Source organism: Myxocyprinus asiaticus, chromosome 11, assembly GCF_019703515.2.
Source record: "Myxocyprinus asiaticus isolate MX2 ecotype Aquarium Trade chromosome 11, UBuf_Myxa_2, whole genome shotgun sequence".
Classification (NCBI taxonomy): Eukaryota; Metazoa; Chordata; class Actinopteri; order Cypriniformes; family Catostomidae; genus Myxocyprinus; species Myxocyprinus asiaticus.
Window position 1 is genome coordinate 26178908 of NC_059354.1, and position 22841 is coordinate 26201748.

A 22841-nucleotide genomic window follows, 5' to 3' on the forward strand; every position below is an offset into this window, starting at 1 on the left:
TTTAAACACAAAAACTGGACTACTGTAATTCAGCTTTAAAATGAACTGTTGATTTTATTCTGAGAGTTTTGAAGAAACTATTTTGACTGTTTTTTTTTTTTATTATTCATGTGTACCTGGACCAGGAAAGCAGAGAACTAGTGACATATCCTAGAAATGTATGAATTAATTCAACTAATGACCTAAAATAACGATGTGTGCCAGGCCAGATTTGGCTTACCTTGTTTAAGATGCACTTCTATGTGTTAAGGCCAAAAGCAAACCTTAGCATGCAAGCTGTTGGAGGAAAAGGCCCAGCAACCACCTGAGCAAATACCATTTTCAGAGAAAAATTATTGCAGTGCACTGTAGCGAAACCGGATTATCTGCAAAACTGATTAATTTAAATGTTGGACAAAGAGAGAGATGCAAGTTGATTGGCTACCCGATTACATGTCAAAGGACCTATCAGCTTACACCATATAGAACTTTATGGCAGAACTTGGGTCATTTAGCTAAATCTGTATACAAGCCACCTCAAAAGGAAAAAAAAATGGTTAATGGTTTAAAGAATATTATGATTTTATTTAGTTCTTGACATTTCAGTCCATATTACTTAAAGTTACTGTAACATAATGTAAGAACAAATTATTTAAATGGAATGTCCTCAATTAGATTTTATTTTAGGATTAGAGTTAGTCTGTAGAAATTATAAGTAGCTTTATATAGAAATAAATCTATGTTATGTCATCATTTAGATAGATGAGTTAACGTGTGTATATGTGTGTGGTGGGAACAGATGGACTGGTCTTGCTAATCTTGTCAGAAGTTGTGTGGTAGCAGGGTGTAGAAGGGGTTGAAGGGTGTAAAAATGCATTGATACTGTACATTGTACATACGAAACATTGATCTGACAATGAAAATTTGATGAATCAATCATATTAATTTAGGGTCGATTTCTATAATAATACCCAATGTAATATTCATTAATTTCTTATGCAAATCTCATGGTCTATTTTCAGTTAAAATCCACCACTATAGTGCCCTCCAGTTATATTTGTGTCTTCTGGATATTTTTGAAAATAATCATGAATTGTTTCAAGATAATCAAATTGAATCAAACTAAATCTTGATTCAAATATCAGATTTCATGATGAATTGCATCAATTAGTAAAGACTGATTAACAATTCAGCTCTCAGCACTTGCAGACATGCTCCCATTTGTATGTTGTGAAGAAGTATACATTGTGTATATATTGCTTTCAAGCTGATCCAGCTGATTTCTCATAAAAATAAAAAAAAAATACACTTTAAACACTGTGGCTTTGTGGCTCTATCAAAAAATTCCTCTGTGATTAATTTGTATGAATTCAAACAAACCAGATCATACGACATCATACTATTTAGCCACCTGCTAAAATTATTATGACTTTTCATGAGATTGGTTTGGAAATCACGTTGTGCTCTTTGAAGGTCTGTTTTCTTCTTCACGTATTTTTATTAAATCTGATTTAATTAGGGAGGTGTAAAAGTTGAGATTAGATTTAGGAGACATGAACACATACACAAAATCTACCCTTCCAGTGCATCCAATGCACCCAAAACATTACAGTGAGAGTGGGCACACAGAGGAATGCTGAATAGCAGAAATGCACATACAAACACAAATGTAACATTCCACTTGTACGTGCATTGGAACTGAACTGCATACTTGGAATTATTTGGAATTTAAACCATCTGTTTTTATTGCATACTGTAAATAAATGCACACACTCAGCTGATTATTTTGCTGCCTACAGTGCGGCTGTAAGCCACAAAATAAGGCCACACCCAGAGCACCATAATGAAAGACTGTGTTTCTGTGACCTTTTCCACTTCAGAGAGACTCTGTGAGGAGAGGATAGAGTGTCTGAGTAAAATAATAAGGAATGAGAAGTCAAATAAAAGGATGAAAGATGTCATTAGCTTATAGGTTAATTGATAACATCTCTAAGCCAAACAGAAGTGTGTCTGTGTCCCTGCAACGTAAACAGCTTCCTTAACCTTTTCATGAGCAGTTGGGGGGGGCAGATGTAGATGAGTATTTTTTTTTTTTTTAAATTTTAATTATGGATTTTTTGTCATAAAAAATACTGTATAGAATGTAGTAAACGTGAACAAATGGGTTATGTCTGCTGTACTGTATTTGTTTTATTTATTTTGTTTTTATAACTGTAAAAAACAAATGAACAAATAATATCAGCATACTGTTTGCCTGTGCAATGTTTGTCTTCTTAGACATTGTGTGTGTGGGCGGGTTTAAGTGGTTTACAAGGACATTTTTTTAGGTTACAAACTGGTAATTACAAGGGTATTATGCTATAAATATGATTTATGAGGACATTTCTAGTGTCCCCATAATTCAAATTGCTTAAAAAACATACTGAATAATGTTTTTTTGAAAATGTAAAAATGCAGAAAGTTATTTGTGAGAGTTAGGTTTAGGGGTAGGGTTAGGTGACAAAATCTATAGTTCGTATAGTATAAAAATCATTATTTTTATGGAGAGTCCTCATAATGATAGCTGCAACAACGTGTGTGTGTGTGTGTGTGTGTGTGTGTGTGTGTGTATGTGTGTGTGAGACAAGTGCTTATGTAAACAGACTTTGGCTGCATGCATCGAATAATCATGCTCGATCAGCATGTTTTCACTGTGAGTATACGAGTTTTAAACTGTTATCGTGGTTTGGCTGTCTGTTTCAGAAACCAAATGTATTATATGCCTGAAAAGATTGTCTGGCTTGCTGTTTGTGTGATTGAAAACTGCATCTGCACCTAATAAGTAGACGTAGATGCGTGCATGGGAAGATTACACGTTTAGATGTGATGGCTATGTATATAAGATGTGAACTGTTATCATGATACTTTGGTGACAATTAAGCTGTTTATTACATAAAATAAACATTATGCGCTGGAAAAGGTTCTTTGAGTAGCTGTTTGTTTGATGAATGACAACCGCTACTATTGTAAACAAATGGCAGCACGCATCGGAGGAAGATTGCGTTTGATGTATTGCCTGTGCGTATAAGAGCTGTAAACTTTTTATTTTTATAAAATAAACTTATTCTGTGGTTTAAAAGACTGTATGAGTAACTGTTTGAGCGAATATAAATTACAGACGCTTGACCAGTGAAGCCTGGCATCTTGTAACATATCTGGCTGTTGCAGAAACACATATGTGTGACGCTACTCTGCTGGTACTTATGAAAGGGTTAAAGGATTTATGTCTTATTAGTGGTGCTAATAAGGCAAACATTATCAGGAGTTTCTGGCTTATTTAGCAGCATAAATCTAGCAAACAGTTTTTTACATTTTTTATTTATTTTATTTATTATTACAAATCATAACATTAAAGGCTGTTTAAACTATCTGGAGATTGCTGCTGTTCACCCTGGACCCACACGAGCACATGAGTGCAACTTCAAGGCTGCATCCAAAACCAGGAAAATGCTGCCTCAGGAGGCTGTATACGGAAGTAGGATGAAAATAGAGTGCTTTTCAAACTGTTCGGAGATCAGTTTCCTTAAGAGTTCAATTTATTAAAAACAGCTGTCAGTTAAGCCATTAACTGATTAGGCAGCAAGGTAGCAAGTCAGCTGCCTACATTTTTGGATGCAGCCCAAGGTAAAAGCACGTCATGTGCTCTATAAGTTAATGTCTTAATCACTATGCACTGAATGTACAATTGGTTTGATTCAGTATTTCTTGAGTAAATGTGATTGTATGATTGATTAATGCACACATGCAATCCATGGTTGTGGGACTACCATGTGTACTGTTATTTCCTTCTTCCTAATATATTAACAATTTATTCATGTGCAAATAAATTACTAAAATTTGATGACTAAACAGAAATCTGAAGAAACTGCAATCTACCATGTAAAATACAATATTATTTATTAGTTTTGTGTGAAATTGAGTAAATATAGTGCTAAATAAGAATATATATTAGCAGTTTTATGTTTGTTATTTACTATATTAAATTGTGTGATATATCGGCATTGTATCTGCCTATCGGCTACCCTGCTCTCTGGATATCGGCATCAGCCAATAAAAAACCCATATCGATCGACCACTAATATATATATATATACTGTATATTAGGGCTGTCAGTAGATTAATTTTTTTTTAGCACGATTAATCTAATAATTTTTAATAGGTAATCGCGATTAATCTCAGATTTTAAAAGTAGTAAAATTTGACTCTATATATACTTATTTTCTGTCATCATGCATTTATTTGTTCTTTGGAAAGAGCAACACAATAGAACAAACAATGCAGTATGTAACAAAAATGTTTTATTAACATTTTCCAAACTCCACGGTATAAAGACAGAAATTCACTAAAAAAGCTCCAATTTGGTAACATTATTATTTTTAAAAAAACATTAAACAAAAACATCTTGTTCTGTTTTTTTGGCACATCCAATATAAAAAAATAAAAGAATCTGAACTGACCATGATCATTAGCTGACACTGCTAAAGCTTGCGGCAACGGGTATAAAGTTGAAATTATATGAAATTTGAGCGGAGTTGTCATTGTTGTGTGTTTGTTTTTAGTGTGTATATGAGTGTAATGTCCCCACTAAACACATCGCAAAGGCCCTGCCCTCTAACAGTGTTTATAACTCATACGGAGCTGAATAAAATGTCAGAATCTAATGTCAGATTGGTACATGCCTTAAAGGAATAGTTCACCCAAAAATGAAAATTTGCTGATAATTTACTCACCCTCAGGCCATCCAAGATGTATCTGAGTTTCTTTCTTCATCAAAACAGAATTTAAGATTTTTAGGGTTTCATTTCAGGCCTCCTCCTTTAAACAGTTCAAGTGAATGTACTCCATTTTATTTATTTTTTGCCAAAATGCATATTTAGGGTGCATCAAAATAATCCACACGATTCCAGTTGACAAATAAAGTTCTTCTGAACCCAAACAATGATTATTTTTAGAAACAACACAATACTTATATACTTTTTAACTACAAATGTTTGCTTCCGTACATCTCTGTGACGCACGCTCATGAGGGGGATGATTTGTTGGTAAGGTCATGCGTCACGTGGAGGAGGAGGCAGGAATTATCAGCAGATTTTCATTTTTGGGTGAACTATTCCTTTAATCGCGATTAAGAAAAATTAGCGTGTTAAGTGCACACCACATTTATAACAGTTTTTAAAGTATAAAGAATTCAGAATATTAGCTTACTGGAAGTGCACTTCAGTGAGTTCCTTTTTTGCTATTATTTTTCAGGAATTCACAAGGACAGTTGTATTTTTTATGTAGCCTTTTATATATTTTATATGTTTAATACATATTTAAATTCTGAATGTTTATAAAAAAAAATTAATGTATGAATATTTTATTAAAGATTGGTCTGTAAAACTGACGAAAATGAATGAATGTGACATAAAATATTGACTAAATTTAAAGACCATTTTCATCAGACAACTAAAACAAAGGACTATGTAAAAATTTTAACAATGCTAATATGCTGGTGTCCCCACCAGGCTTCTTAACGAGCTTAAGCAGCCCGACTTCATTTGTCAACCAGCTTCAACAAAAAGACCATGCTGGTCGACTTGCTAAGTTTTGCATGGCTATAGTGGTTCACCAACTAAACCAGTATAAACCAACCTGGACCAGCTTGGAAATTAATGCTGGTCTAAACTGATTTTTTTCAGCAGGGGACTTAACTGATTGAAGCAGGGACTCAAGCCACATTTAGAGACCTGAATATCATAGAGATTTGTGCCAGTGTCAGTATGTGCCATCATGTGCCAGTAAGGAACCACCTAGCAACACTTACCACTCCTTATTTAGAACTCCTTACCACTGCCCTAGTAACAAATTTGAACACCATAGCAACACCCTGGCTAGCACCCAGAACTACCTAGCATTGAGTTTTGCATGCATAAGCACCACTCACAATTTAAATAAATTATTTTCCCAATATTTTTTAGGGATGGGACAATATGGTTATCTCATATGGAATATGGATTCAGTTCGATATACGATATGAGATTCACAATTCAGTATAATCTGTATTCTATATAATAACACTTAAATTACAAAATATTACATAACATTTTGTATTTTCTGAAAAAAAAAATGTTTGAGCAAAATACACATTATAATTTCTCATCAAAATAAAGTTCTTTAATACACAATATAAATGCTCAAAGTTTAAAAAAGAGTTTCTCATATACATTTCTACATAAGAAAAGATCACAAACAAATTAGCTTTCAAAAATCGTGGGGTACATTCATGCTGATCAGGTGCAGAACAAACAATAGAACTGAACAAAACCTGTCCTGAAAAAAAGTATGTGAAAGTGAATATTTAATTTTGGTAACACTTTACAATAAGGTTCCATATGTTAACATTAGTAAATGCATCAGTGATCATAAACAAACAATTAACAATATATTTTCTACAGCATTTATTATCTTAGTTAATGTTAGTTAATAAAAATACAATTGTTCAATGTTAGTTCATGTTAATTCATAATGCATTAACTAATGTTAACTAATATAACATTTTATTTTAAAAAATGTATTAGTATACAGTTGTGCTCGAAAGTCTGCATACCCTGGCAGAAATTGTGAAATTTTGGCATATATTTTGAAAAAATGACTGATCAGGTCTTTTATTTAAGGATAGTGATCATATGAAGCCATTTATCATCACATAGTTGTTTGGCTCCTTTTTAAATCATAATGGTAACAGAAATCACCCAAATGGCCCTGATCAAAAGTTTACATTTCCTTGAATATTTGGCCTTGTTACAGACACACAGGGTGACACACACAGGTTTAAATGGCAATTAAAGGTTAATTTCCCACATCTGTGGCTTTTTAAATTGCAAATAGTGTCTGTGTATAAATAGTCAATGAGTTTGTCAGCTCTCACAGGTCTTTTAATACCAAGCCAAGGTCAGGTAGACCAAGAAAGATTTCAGCCACAACTGCCAGTAGAATTGTTCAGGATACAAAGAAAAACCCACAGGTAACCTCAGGAGAAATACAGGCTGCTCTGGAAAAAGACGTTGTGGTTGTTTCCAGGAGCACAATATGACGATACTTGAACAAAAATGAGCTGCATGGTCGAGTTGCCAGAAAGAAGCCTTTACTGCACCAATTCCGCAAAAAAGCCTGGTTACAATATTCCTGACAACACCTTGACATGCCTCACAGCTTCTGGCATACTGTAATTTGGAGTGACGAGACCAAAATAGAGCTTTATGGTCACAACCATAAGCGCTATGTTTGGAGAGGGGTCAACAAGGCCTTTAGTGAAAAGAACACCATCCCCACTGTGAAGCATGGTGGTGGCACACTGATGTTTTGGGGGTGTGTGAGCTCTAAAGGCATGGGGAATCTTGTGAAAATTGATGGCATGATGAATGCAGCATGTTATCAGAAAATACTGGCAGACAATTTGCATTCTTCTGCACTAAAGCTGCGCATGGGATGCTCTTGGACTTTCCAGCACGACAATGACCCTAAGCACAAGGCCAAGTTGACCCTCCAGTGGTTACAGCAGAAAAGGGTGAAGGTTCTGGAGTGGCCATCACAGTCTCCTGACCTTAATATCATTAACTCTAGGGAGATCTCAAATGTGCGGTTCATGCAAGACGACCAAAGACTTTGCATGACCTGGAGGCATTTTGCCAAGACGAATGGGCAGCTATACCACCTGTAAGATTTTGGGGCCTCATAGACAACTATTACAAAAGACTGCACGCTGTCATTGATGCTAAAGGGGGCAATACACAGTATTAAGAACTAAGGGTATGCAGACATTTGAACAGGGGTCATTTCATTTTTTTCTTTGTTGCCATGTTTTGTTTTATGATTGTGCCATTCTGTTATAACCTACAGTTGAATATGAATCCCATAATAAATAAAAGAAATGTGTTTTGCCTGCTCACTCATGTTTTCTTTGCAAATGGTACATATATTACCAATTCTCCAAGGGTGTGCAGACATTTGAGCACAACTGTATGTTTTAATTAACATTAACTATGATTAATATATACTTAATATGTATTGTTCATTGTTAGTTCATGTTAACTAATGTTGTTAATTAATGTTAACAAATTTACAACCTTATTGTAAAGTGTTACCTTAATTATTTAATCAATTGTTTGTCATTATTATAATCACATTTAAATTTTGTAAAAATACAAATATTCTGCATTCTATTAATTAATATTATATCATGAAATGGTAAATATAGTTATATGAGCTGTCACTGTTTGAAATAATGTGTGCAATTTACAAGTAAAAACATTAAGTTCACATTCATTTGTATAAGCAATGCTAAAAAGGTTCTGTCAATTTAAGGGTGGGTTGCACCAATAAGGATTAAAATAAGTAGATTTGTTGATCTAGGATTTATTTGAATTCATGCTGTGCTGCACCACTTAATTTTAAACACTGATTAACAAACCAGTGATTACTTTTGTCCGTCATGATAGATTTAAGAGTGTACAGTTGCAGTCAGAAGTTTACATACACCTTAGCCAAATACATTTAAACTCACTTTTGATGTACGATTAAGTCCTTACATTTAATCGTAGAAATCATTGCCTGTCTTAGGTCAATTAGGATCACTTCTTTATTTTAAGAATGTGAAATGTCAGGATAATAGTAGAGAGAATGATTTATTTCAGCTTTAATTTCTATCATCACATTCCCAGTAGGTAAGAAGTTTACATACACTTTGTTAGTATTTGGTAGCGTTGCCTTAAAATTGATTAACTTGGGTCAAACTTTTTGGGTAGCCTTCCACAAGCTTCTCAGAATAAGTTGCTGGAATTTTGGCCCATTCCTCCGTACAGAACTGGTGTAACTGAGTCAGGTTTGTAGGCCGCCTCGCTCGCCAGAGCATTTGAGTGGAGCGGAGCGGTGATAATTTCACCTGAGCGGAGAGAGGCTGCTCAGAGCCGCTCGCTCAACCCAGAATGCACTTCGTGATATGCTGGTTTGGGAATCTGCAAAATAAGCAATAGGCCTGAGGTTATGGAGCTCTAACATTGTTTTAGTGAAGTTGCAAACCTTATAACCTAAATAAATGCAAAGTATAAATCAAAGCTAAGAACATGGAAATCGAAAGGGAGTGTGGAGAGACCATGAGAATGAGCAAATATTCCTTTTGGAATTGTACGTGTACATTGCCACAGAGCACGAGGATGTGCTACGTGAATGGTAGTGCAGCAAAAGGTGAGCTAGTAGACTACACTACTATTCGATAATAAATTAATAGGTAAGAAATGTATCTTGTTGTTTTGCCATAATGTCAGTGCAGCTGCCAGCTTGCTGCGAACCCGGTTCTGCAGGGTTGCGAACGTTAGAGCACCCTCAAATGAATATGTAAGCTTAATAATACTGTATAATTGCAAAGCATTTGTCCTTGAATCCTGGCGAACACACACAAATAATCCCTGCATCAAAACCAATAAACGTGTGATCTTGCAGGTCAGTGTGACCTAACTTACAGGCACAGCATTCTGCTTTCATGCCTCCATTGTACAATTGAGCATTTGATTGGTAAAGATTTCCGCTCTCGCATAGAGAATTTCATAGCAGAATTATTTTACTTAGACCACCTGTTGCTTTCGATTTCTGCTTCGGGATAAAGTGGCACATAACTGCTGGTCAGCTTCCCAAAGCTAAATCAACACCTTAACGAGAAATGAAACGTAAAAAAAAAAAAAAAAAAAAGATTCTAGATTAGTGGTTGCAGATAACATCTTCGACATCCCTTGCTGCATTCATGCGTAGAGAAAAAAGCTATAAACGATTGTACATTAGATTGTATACTGCCTTCTTAAACGAAGGCAGTATAATTTGTGAATTAAATAATTTGTATTTGTTTTAGGATCATTAAACATGATTTCATCGAATATATATACTGGACAAAATCTCACTTTATGCAGGGCAAATCTTTTTTATTTGTTAAATCTATGGTTAAACCTTGCTGTACAAGTGCATGCACAAGACATGATCGTTTGACGCATATAAAGTCCAGATTCACTTTATAATGCTTTAAAAATATTAAGGAAAAACAAAGGGGGCACATGGTATCTATTAATATAATAATTATTATATAAATAACCACAGTCCTTTATATTGCATTTCGTTCGTACATATAAAATTGTAGGGAATATTAATAAAGCAACAACACTGAAAAAGAGAAAAACATTCACTGCTCTTTTCTGGATAACTTAATACGCCCTTTAAAACTGAACACGAAATTAGGATGAGAAATTGCTCATTTTAATTTACAGACCCAAAGTCTGATAGCATTAAATCAGAAACCTATTAATGTATCAAATCTACAATATCATTCTGTGGAGACAACTGAAGAACAATTATGAATTTAACTTTTACCTGTAATATTTTTCCTGGTACCAGTCCATGTTTTCATTATTGCCATAAAGGACTCAAACAAACTTTAAAGTTGAAAAGATTGTGTTTCTCTGGGTCAGTTGTATCACTCGGGTCCAGTTTAAACTGAAACGAGTTTCTGTGCCAATGCACATGTTTTATCACTTGATGTTTGATGACTTGTTTAAAGTAAATAAAGGTAATTTAGAACTGGAATTTTTTAAGGTAATATTTGAAGATGTTCAATGACATATGTGCTAACAGAGAAATATTTGACCGATTACAAATGATAACGAAGGTCTGGTAGACCCAATTATCTAACAGCAGTTGTAAACCAGTCCAAAATAAACAGCGAGATTTTATATACAAAAACACAACAATACAATCACATAATTTCAGATGTGTACATTACTGATTATTTGATAATTTAATAAATATCGGCCTATTGTCTATATATTTCACCCAGAGGGGCACTTCAGCCCATGTGGGCAAAGGGGCAGTTGCTTGGGCCACTGTAGCTACCCCCCTGTGTACGTATTTGGAACCAAGTATACTACAGAGAAATTTAATGTCTTAGCAGGATTTGAGCTAACACTTTTTTACCTGTGAGCGTGTGCATTACTTGAGCGGAGCGTCCGCTTGGGCCATGAGCGGCTGAGCGGAGCGCACACGCGTGGACTGGGTTATTGAGCGGAGTGTCACACCGCTCCACTTCGCTCACATGCTCTGTTGCTCACCTACGCTTTTTCAGTTCTGCCCACAAATGTTCTATCGGATTGAGGTCAGGGCTTTGTGATGGCTACTCCAATACTTTGACTGTGTTGTCCTTAAGCCATTTTGCCACAACTTTGGAGGTATGCTAGGGGTTAGACCGAACTTTAACTTCATGGCTGATATCTTGAGATGTTGCGTCAATATATCCACAAAATTTTCCTTCCTCATGATGCCATCTATTTTGTGAAGTGCACCAGTCCCTCCTACAGCAAAGCACCCCCACAACATGATGCTGCCACCCCCATGCTTCATGGTTGGGATGGTGTTCTTCGGCTTGCAAGCCTCACCCTTTTTCCTCCAAACATAATGATGGTCATTATGGCCAAAAAGTTCAATTTTTGTTTCATCAGACCAGAGGAAATTTCTCCAAAAAGTTATTTGTCCCCATATGCACTTGCAAACTGTAGTCTGGCTTTTTTATGGTGGTTTTGGAGCAGTGGCTACTTCTTTGCTGAGCATCCTTTCAGGTTATGTCGATATAGTACTCGTTTTACTGTGTATATAGATACTTGTCTACCTGTTTCCTCCAGCATCTTCAGAAGGTCCTTTGCTGTTGTTCTGGGATTGATTTGCACTTTTCGCACCAAACTTAGTTCATCTCTAGGAGACAGAATGCATCTCCTTCCTGAGCAGTATGATGGCTGCATCTTCCCATGGTGTTTATACTTGCATACTGTTGTTTGTACAGATGAACGTGGTACCTTAAGCCATTTGGAAATTGCTCCCAAAAATGAACCAAACTTGACTAGACAATTATTATTTTTTATTTTTTTTTCTGAGGTCTTGGCTGATTTCTTTTGATTTTCCCATGATGTCAAGCAAAGAGGCACTGAGTTTGAAGGTAGGCCTTAAAATACATCCACATGTACACCTCCAATTGACTCCAATTAGCCAATTAGCCTATCAGAAGCTAATTGGCTAATTGCCTAAAGGCGTTACATCATTTTCTGGAATTTTCAAAGCTGCTTAAAGGCACAGTTAACTTAGTGAATGTAAACTTCTGACCCACTGGACTTGTGATATAATCAATTAAAAGAGAAACAATCTGTCTGTAAACAATTGTTGGAAAAATTACTTGTGTCATGCACAAAGTAGAAGTCCTAAACGACTTGCCAAAACAATAGTTTGCTAATATGAAATCAGTAGAGTGGTTAAAAAATGAGTTTTAATGACCTCAACCTAAGTGTATGTAAACTTCTGACTTCAACTGTAAATAAAGCAACAATATTACTGTTTAATTTCCTGAATTAACAACCAAATGCTCTGTGAAAAGAAGCTCATGTAGGTAAAATAATGTAAAATGTCAAATATTTTTCAATCGTTAATAACCGCTACCTAGACAGATCAGTGACATAAAAGCAGGCTGATCAAAGAAAGCTTTATGAAATGTAGCAGCTGCGCATAAGAAGTCCTAATTTCAAAAGCCACGAGAAAAAAAATATTGTATCAATTAATGGAACCGTATGGGACCATGATTGAAGACAAGAGGACAGATAATGTCACCGTAAGAAAAAAGAAGATGCGTGGGTCCAGCTAAGCACCGGCTTTAATGCATCTGTGGGTATCAAAGACAAGCGAGATATGATGAACTTGAAAGCCAGCTGGAAAAACTTAAAAGCGAAAGTGAAAAAAGACACTGCCCTAAAGAGGAGAGAAACTTTTCTCATGGGAGGAGGTCCACCAGCAGGTGTAATGGATCAGTTGTCTCAGAAAATCATCCAGATGATCCCGCAACAAATATCTCCCTTATGCAACCCATTTGACTATGATGCCATCGCGACCAGCCAGACCCACCAGCACCGACCTACAAAAGTAAGTTCCTACATTTCAAGTTGGAAATGGTACACATAACTTAGACTTGGCTTGATAATGCTATGATCACTTTATAAATCATTTGTATTTTTCTTTTAGATACAAATAATGAAGATGCAGAGTCTGTTTCCTGTGTGCACGGCACAACTGTACGTGTCAGCGAGTCAGTTCCCTGCGCTCACACCACCACTACTAAATGCGCCAGCAATGGAGCTGCTCAGCATCCAGGCCTCTCAAAGAGCAAAATGCCAAAAACCGACTTTCATTTTGAATAACTGCAATTAGAGAAAGAGAAGAATATAATACAGATCGACAATGCAAATATACTGAGAGAAGTGCTTATTCTTCAAAGGGAAATACTGCAACTTCAAAAAGACAAACTTTGCAGAGTGCAAGAACCAGTTCAAATTGTTTTTAATGAAATTTAGAGAAGTTAATGTCTAATTTGAGAATTTACATTTGTAGTAACAGTGGTCAAACAATATTTTGTTTAAATATTTATTTATTAAACAGTACAACTGTATTTGAATGTTATTTTGATTGAATTGTTACATTAATGTATTAATATTAGAATTTAAATTAGAAACCTTTTTGCATTTTTACATTTTCAAAAAAACATCGTTTAGTATGTTTAATAAGCCATTTCCCTCGTGGGGACCGCTGGCTGGTCCCAACAGTGTAGGTGATCTCAGGTTTTACTATACTTGTGGGGACATTTGGCCCCACAATGTAGTATAAACATGTACACACACACACACAAAGAATAAAAATAAAAAGCGAATAGAAATATTAGTATATATAGAAATACACAATAAGACAAAAATATACATATAGTATGTACAAATGCAAATCTGTTATATACCGTGCAAAGGAATGTAATGCAGAAGAGGTAGGATATGTTAAATAATATAACTGACTAGGCTGTGTATTGCACGTAATTATAGTATAGTTTTAACTGTTCATGAGATGGATAGCCTGAAGGAAAAAAACTGTTCTTGTGCCTGACAGTTCTGGTGCTCAGTGCTCTGTAGCGTCGGCCAGAAGGCAACAGTTCAAAAAGGTAGTGGGTTGGGTGAGTGGGGTCCAGAGTGATTTTACCAGCCCTTTTCCTCACTCTGATTGTGTACAGTTCTTGAAGGGATGCCAAGGGGCAACCAATAATCAACTCAGCAGTCCGAACTGTCCTTTGTAGTCTTCTGATATCTGTTTTCATAGCTGAACCAAATCAGACAGTTATTGAAGTGCAGAGGACAGACTCAGTGACTGCTGAGTAGAACTGGATTAGCAGTGCCTGTGGCAGGTTGAACGTCCTCAACTGGCGAAGGAAGTACAACCTCTGCTTGGCCTTTTTCACAATGGTGTCAATGTGGGTCTCCCACTTCAGGTCCTGTGATATGGTAGTGCCCAGGAACCTGAATGACTCCACTGCTACCACAGTGCTGTTTAGAATGGTGAGCAGGATCAGTGTTGGGATGTCCACAATCATTTCCACTTTTTTGAGCGTGTTTAGCTCCAGGTTGTTATGACTGCACCAGTGAGCCAGCCATTCAACCTCCCTTCTGTATGCAGACTCATCGTCATCTTGGATGAGGCCGATGACAGTAGTGTCGTCTACAAACACAGGAGCTTGAAAGAGGGGTCCTTGGCAGTGCAGTCGTTGATATACAGGGAGAAGAGTAGTGGGGAGAGCACACATCCCTGGCACCAGTGCTGATTGTACATGTGCTGGAAATGTAAGCGCAGCATAGTTCTAGCGGGAAGACTAGCAGCTGTTCATCATCGTACCATTAGCTAGGTAACTCTTAGCCAATCACATGTAAGCCATTGCTTTATAAGTTTGCTCACAATCTATCACATTGCTGTTTCAGTGTGCTAACACGGCAACCTCCACCACCCCACCATCATCAGTCGAGTCCCATCCTGCATGGGGGTAGGCTCTTCGCCCCTGCCTCCTATCTCTGGCAGGATATGACGGTTCGGAGTACAACTTCTTCAGACCGCCAGATGGGGCTTAAGCCAAAAATAGACATTACATTTCTGTTTTATATTCGTCAAATAAATGTCGTCTTATATTTCACTCAAGTCTGCGAGTCTACCTGATAAATTCTGATAAATTCCCCAGTCTCACTAGCTGCTGTCTGTCCGTCAGAAAGCTAGTGATCCACTGACAGATAGACGTAGGAACAGAGAGCTGGGTTAATTTATTCCATAGGAGAGTTGGGATGATGGTGTTGAAAACCGAACTGAAGTCCACAAAAAGGATCCTTGCATATGTCCCTGGTCTGTCCAGATGTTGCAGGATATGATGCAATCCCATGTTGACTGCATCATCCACAGATCTGTTTGCTCTATAAGCAAATTGCAGGAGATGTTGATGTTTGTGTGAAGTGAAGGTCAGAGCGGGTGTGGGGTGTGAGACTGGGTTTTTCAAATCCACAGTAAAACACATTCAAGTCGTCAGCCAGTTGTTGGTTCCCTAGAGTGTTGGAGGATGGTGTCTTGAAGTTAGTAATGTCTTTCAGGCCTCTCCACACTGATGCAGGGTTGTTAGCTGAAAACTTGTTTTTTAGCTTCTCAGATTAGCTTCTTTTAGCCACTTTAATTTCCTTAGTGTGTTTTTGGCCTGATTATACAAGATTGTACCCCTGCTTCTGTAAGCATCCTCTTTGGCATGATGAAGCTGTCTGAGTTTTCCTGTAAACCATGGTTTGTCATTGTTGAACGTTAAATAAGTCCAATCAGTGCAGTCAAATCAGGCTTGTCGTTCCAGCTCTGCTTCATTGGTCCATCTCTTTGCAGTCCTTTCTATAGGTTTAGCTGATTTAAGTATCTGCCTGTAGGTTGGAAGAAGATGAACCAGACAGTGATCAGAGAGTCCCAAAGCTGCTCTAGGGACAGAGTGATATGCATCGTTTTTTTTTTTTAATACTTATTTGACCTCTTATAATGTCACATTACACACATAAATTACACAGTAAAATGATTCTCGACTAGAGTTCTCCAGACAGCATTTGCATTTGCAGTGGCAGCACTACACTCCTGTTCATCCTCATTTGGGTGATCTTCTTCAGACTCCTGTGGTAGCTCATCTCCATTTTTTCCCCAAAATTACATAATACTGCCACTGCAACAGCGACCATCAATATTGTCTCAACCTTTGTTTGAAGCACGTTCTGCATGCAAGGAAATCTTTTTTTCCAAACACTGAACACTGTCCCCACAAGACCTCTTGCTGCAATGTGACAGGTGTTGTATCGTTTCTCAGCTGGTGTTATAGGGTTCAGGGGGGCGGGGGGGGGGGGGGGGTGTCATCAGGTAGGCACGACAGGGGTATACATTACCGCCTACCAGGTGGTGCTGAAATGCACGGCTTTCAAGAAAAGCACACAGGCGGCTGTTATCAAAGATCCTGCTGTCATGTGTTGATCCTGGCCATCGAGCTACAATGTTGGTGATTTGGGCGTTTTCATCACATACGATTTGTACATTGATAGAGCAGTAGTCCTTCCTGTTGCGAAACAGCTCTCTGTTTTCTCCACCAGGGTTTTGAATGGCAATGTGGGTGCAGTCCAATAACTCCTAGAAAACCAGCTCTTGTACAAAAAACCAGTTGGTGTTTCTCCTGTCGGTGCAAATCTTATATATTGATCTTTCAAAAGTGGAATTGCCCCTGATACCCTTCCAACAATTCTGCTCACAGTTGATTTATGATCTCCAAAGAGGTCCCCATCCACCATCTGGAAACAACCAGTGGCATAAAAGCATAAGGCTATCAGAAGCTGGAGCAATGGTGGTATAGCTACATTTTTTTCACTGCTATGTTTGATCAGAGGTCCAATTTTTTTCATTTAATCTTATTACAGATTCCTTGTTGAATCTATACCTCTTTGAAAATTCCTTATTGTCATAAAATTCAACAGTGTAGTCTGTCCTGTAATTTTCTTCGAGGAACTCTTTCATTTAAACAAACAGCTGCAAGTTTAAAGTTAATCCCTAACTGAAATTTAAATCTGAGTTTAAAGTAATTGAGCATCAGGATTAAAGTTAAACTACATTTACTATAAAATTTAAACCAGGATCAAAATGATGGAATAAATGTAACCTTGATTATTTACTAAGGCTTAAAGTTTGGTGCAACAGAATTATCAGATAAACCTTGATTTAATCTAAGTTTAAATTTAATCCTTATTGGTGCCACCCACCCTAAGAGTTTCAATGTGCATTTCACAGTGTTCCGGTTCAGAGAACATCAACAAGAATCTCTCGGTTTCTTTAGCGCATACATGCTGTGTCAGATTAAAATTAATGTTTTGTTTCAAAATTAATTTGAAAGAATTATTTTTTATCTGAGTGTAATGAACAGAAAGGATGTTATTAAACATTATTCAATGAAAGTGGAGTCGCCTCATACTTTATGGACACACATTACACAGAGGAAACGATCCGTTTTAGGGCGTTTTCAGACCTGTAGACCATTTGCTTTGTTCCGAAATGGGGACTAAATTGTTACAATGTTGCATTTACTTCTTGGTTCGTTCGCTTTCACAAGGCAACATTTCAAAACGGACCAAAACTATGTCAATAAAAGTCACATGTGAGCAAGCTGTCCCTTTATTGGTCACTATGTTTGTTTGCTGTTCCAGGATTAAGCTCATCCATTGATATACCGGTTAAAATTATATGCTAGTAAAAAAAATTGTCAACCATTACAAATTTTAGAGAATTTTCAAGCGTCGCCAGTAAAGTTTCCATCATGGTTATTTTTATCCATCATTAGTTGCTTTTGCATTATTTCTCCATTGAAACGTGCCTGTTCTCACAGATCCCTCTCCCGCACGTACACACATGCACACACACACAAACAGCAGAGTAAAGCCACGTAAAAATGTTTTTTAGTTGCCAAAAAGTTGCTAACGCCGTCCTACCTGTGTTCTGCCGCTGTCCAATAGAGAAATGATCGCACTAAAATTATCTCAGGAATTATAAAACAGCTACTATTTTAAACGTTCAATTATATCTAATATAGTTGCCAAAAGGCTATATCTACATTTTGATGATGAATTACAGAGAAGTGCTGATCTACAGATGTCTTCTCCAAAGATCCCTCAGTTATGTTCATGGTTTTTATAGGTATATTGTTTGGTTCATTGGTCCGTTGGGTCAGTTTGCATTCTCACCACAAGTGAACTGCTCCAGATTTCGTTTGTGATCATTCCGATTGTTTTGGTGCGGATCCGAGTGCGATTGCCGTGTTCATATATGCCTAAATCAAGGGAGAAAACGTGCCAGGTTCCGAAAAACAAATGCTCCAAACGAGCCAGGTGTGAAAACGCCCTTAATCTCAAGCACTTTTCATCAAAACCAGGTATTCAGTACTTAAATTTCTAAAAGCTAAATTCAAGCACTTTAAGGACCTTGTGTGAACCCTGTAGAAAAAAGCGAAGTAGGGGTAAAATCAAATGGTAAAGAGATTATGATGTTTGATGGGTTGTTTTCATTTATGATCACATGGACTGAAAGCAATGTTGCAAATTTCGAAATATCGAGTTATGCCATGATATGGTTCGTCATTTTTTTTTTTTTTTTTTGGTTTGCGATATATCAAAATTCGATATATTGTCCCATCCCTAATATTTTTCTATTTTCCCATGCATGTAAAAGTGATAAATTGTGTAAGTAGGGTTGGAGTTTATGTTACTGTTGTTTTAAAGTAATGATAAAAAAATGCAATCTGAGATTCCCACCATGATATATAAACATAAGTTAGTGTGTGTGTGTGTGTGCCCATGCTCTATTTAGTGGTCTTTTTATGATTTAAACTTATTGAAACACTTTAATTTCATTTTAAAGTGGTAGGTATTAGTTTTTTAGTTTATGTGTAGGTTTTAGGTTAGTTGTCTAGTTCAGATATTAATTGGGTTCTGATTTAAACCTTATAAACCTCTTTTAACCCTTTTTTAATACTTTTTTTATTACCATTGCTTAGCACTACTGTTGCAGTGTTTCCCATTAATCACCTATTTTGTCCCGCCACAGTTTCAAGTGAACCAAAAATATTTGTACACTTCTCATAATAACATAAAAGATCTCTAATGTTGTGTTTTGCACTGTTGCTTCAGCAAAGCATCTCTCACTCCCAGTCAGTCAGTCAGTCAGTCAGTCACCTTGAAGGGCAAGTGAAAGAGAATTTTACTTGCCCGAACGGACAACCAGACTGATTAAAACGTCAATAACAAAAAATAACCAGCTATAGATAGCCTAGGCCTGTGTCACTTATTAGAAAATTCTTATTCTTATTCTGCTATTGAAAGTAATCAAGAGCATGTATTTTTATAATTTGCAAGCAATCTAGTAACAGCTGCGCCCTGTTTGATTGACAGGTGGCGTATGTGTTTGTGCTGAATGTGTGCTTGTGTTCCGAAGATGCTCACGCTAATGCGCACCTGAACGGACAAATACATTTCAAAATTCCACCAAAATGCCCGTCTTGGTGAGGTATTCATGTAAACACAGAGAGTGATGTCTAAAGTGAACATAAACAGCAGAGAAAAAAGTGGATTTGTATTCAAATGTCGAACTTGTAAGTATAAATGTAATCTAATAGACCTGCTGCTGTCTAGTGTGTCATTATAATAATCAAACAGCCATAACAAGAAAACAAGAAAATACTCGCTGCTCTTGACTTAATAAATTTAGTAGCTTTAAAAAGTATTAATGTATTATAATCATATAGTGAAGACCAGCAGTAGTTTTGTTGCATTTCATTCTGAATGTTTCCTTGAATACTTGATAGCCTACAGCTGTTAAAAACTTTTAAAGCTGTTAAAAAAGCACTGAATTTTCTTAATTTGTATTTTTTGTTTTATTATTTTTAATCTATTTCTATTCATTGCTGTTTTGTATTGTTATGTTATTACTGACTGTTTACTAGTCTTGAATAATAACTTGAAACCATTCTTTCATAATTTACATGTTATTATCTGTTGTGGTATTAAAGCTGGTATTGAGAATCATCAAATTTCACTACCGACTACTGAAATTTTGCCATTGTGATAATGTATAGACTTTATTGTACATGGTAGATCTTGCTGCAATAACATGATGAAAAAGTAGATCTCATTCCATAGAACTATGAGCATCCCTGCTGTTAATGGTGGCAATGGAGGCTTTTCTGTATTTGACTACCATACATGACATAAAATAATTACCATATGACAATAGCATCCTACCCATTGCAGTTTACATTTCTGTCGCAGAGAATTGAGTTGGTTGCATAGGTACACTGTTAGGTTGGGCATCGGTCATAATTTTAGAAAAATATACAACATAAATTGTTACTTGAACGTGTAACTTAAATGTCATTTTTTCTCTCCGGACAAGTAACTTTTTTACTTGGAATGAATGTGAATGACCAATTTACTTGTCCGGAGGACAAGCACATGACAGTACTTTATGTAGAGCCCTGGCTCAAATGTATGCTCTAGTCGATTTTGTGTTTTGACCATATGTGAACTGCGTTAAACTCTGTCTCGTTTATGCTTTGTGGGTGTGACTTTTTTGCCGTGTCATCACCATTCATATCTATACAACCAGTGTGTTTATGATTAAATTACTACTAGAGCACAAAATTGTTTACAAGAGCACAAAGTTCTTCATAGATCTAGCCTCTTAATTCTGCTCTCAAAGTGCACCAGATTGATGCATTTAACTTTAAAATGTAAAATATTTTCTTAGGGGGGACCCCCCTAGAGAGTCCGAGGTCCACCCACCACATTTTCACAAAATACTGTGGGAAACACTGCTGTTGTATTACTGGCACTCTGATCAGAACTACTGTTTTTCTCCCAGGTGTCACCAGGAGTTTGTGGAGAGGTTTTGACTGTGGGAATGCATGTGAAAAACAAATCAGATGTCAGAACAGTTTTTCTTCAGGCAACATACTGTAGCTCATCATGTGGGCATATTCTAGTGTTTTATGCTCTGTGTTCTGTCTGATGTCTCTCTCTTTTTCTGGGTGTGAATCTGTGCATTTGTCCATGTACTGTAAATTGTAAACACATTTGCCTGAAGTATATATGTATGTGTCAGTGTTTCCTGCACTGCTTTACATCATGTTGAATCTATAGCTAAATAAATTCTATTTTACCTGAGTTGTGAGCTTGCAGTCAGAATTAAATGTGATGAGATAAAAAGGCAGTGTGCAGCAAAATAATGAAAAGAAAACATGTCTCTCTAAACAGCACAACAGTGCCCACCCACCTTTTCAGCTGTCTTGGTTCCAGATGTTGTTTTCCTATTCACTTTTTCCCATAAAGATTTAATAAAATAAAATAAAAAGTTCTCCCATAAAAAGAGTAATGAGCTTAAGCCATGAACCAAACTAACCAGCTTCAAGTTGACTCACACATTGCAAACTTGGATTTGAAGAAGAAAAGCATTCGAAAATCGGACAAACAAACCAAAGAACAACACTGTACTTAACGTCATGGAAATGAACTACATTACCATGAAGTATTGGGAATTACGTAATCGAATTAAAAACAATTAAAAAAATACTGAAGGGTTAGTAAAATTTTGGTGACCTTTTGCCCATGGTTGCCTCTAGCACATTAGTTGTTATATCAGCTACACAGAAGACACATTTAGGTTATCTGCCATGTTTGCTTAGATTAGAGCTTTTCAGGTCACTCTAAATGAAATTGCTACCACACACATATCTTTGAAATGCTGAAGGTTTGGCTAGAGCTTTTAGACCTGTGCAGTTTGTCAGCATTCATCCATGTCTAGTCCACACATGGAAACAAACTAAGAGGAAATCCAGAATCTGGTCAACATCTGAATGAATATCAGTGTATGCACCATTTGCAGAGTACTTTGCTCAGTATATTATGGTTTTAGTATTGTGTTTTTTAAACCTGTTAAGTTCATGTTTGGGTTAGTGTTTGTAGCACCCTGTGTAGTAAATTGGGGTAGTGTGTTTGTGTCTGTCAAATGTGTTTGGCTATATATATGCTGAAGGTCACTTATTGTTAATGACAGGCCTGTTTTAATGCATAAAGAAACAGTGTGTGTGAGCATCTCATGGATTGTCCTTTACTATTAGCTCTCATAGGGTTGTGATTACAGTTTCCATGGAAACACTAATGCGTAGTGACAACAGTCCATAGGTCGCTGCTAGAGTTGTCATTTGTAGTAACATCAAATGCAGATAAACGTGCATACCAGGACTAAGTAGCAAGATATGTCACAAACACATGCTCATGCACATGCTACTCAGCTTCATTAATTTTGTCTGAATCATTTGCAAAATAAAGAACACATAATACAATCATCTTGTGGTTAAACCTTCATACACAAACACAGTGATTGCATCTAAATGGGGAAGTACCTTAGATGTCTTATGTTGTTTTATTTAAATCTAATTATAATTTCTAGGCTTACCCTACCACCAAAATATTTGTATTTTTATTTTTTTTATTATGGATCGATTTTTCCACTTGAGGACTTCCCAGAATGCTCCCAAAGGAGGTTTTGTCATATTTTGTCTCCAAACTAGTGCGCTCACTACACACACTTGTCATATGTCATCTTTTAAACAATGACTTCATCTTTAGGCATGTGAATTGCTAACTTCGCTCTGGCACTGCCTATTATGGCTTTTGAACGGAGAGAGAGAATGTGTGTTTGTGTGTGTGTTCAGGAAGAGTACTTAACCTTGGGATCACCTCCTTCACTCACACACACACACACACACACACACACACACACTTGCTTTTGCTAAAATGCTCCTGTATAATGATATCTATAGTTCTGAAAGTGCCGTCTTGTGTTTAGTTAGAGGAACT

At 36.6% G+C, this 22841-nt stretch overlaps 1 protein-coding gene across 4 annotated transcripts in view; it reads left to right on the forward strand.

Moving 5' to 3' along the window:
- LOC127448382 (leucine-rich repeat and calponin homology domain-containing protein 1-like) overlaps window positions 1-22841 on the forward strand; it is a 115599-nt gene that overhangs the window by 23849 nt on the left and 68909 nt on the right. The window lies entirely within an intron of this gene.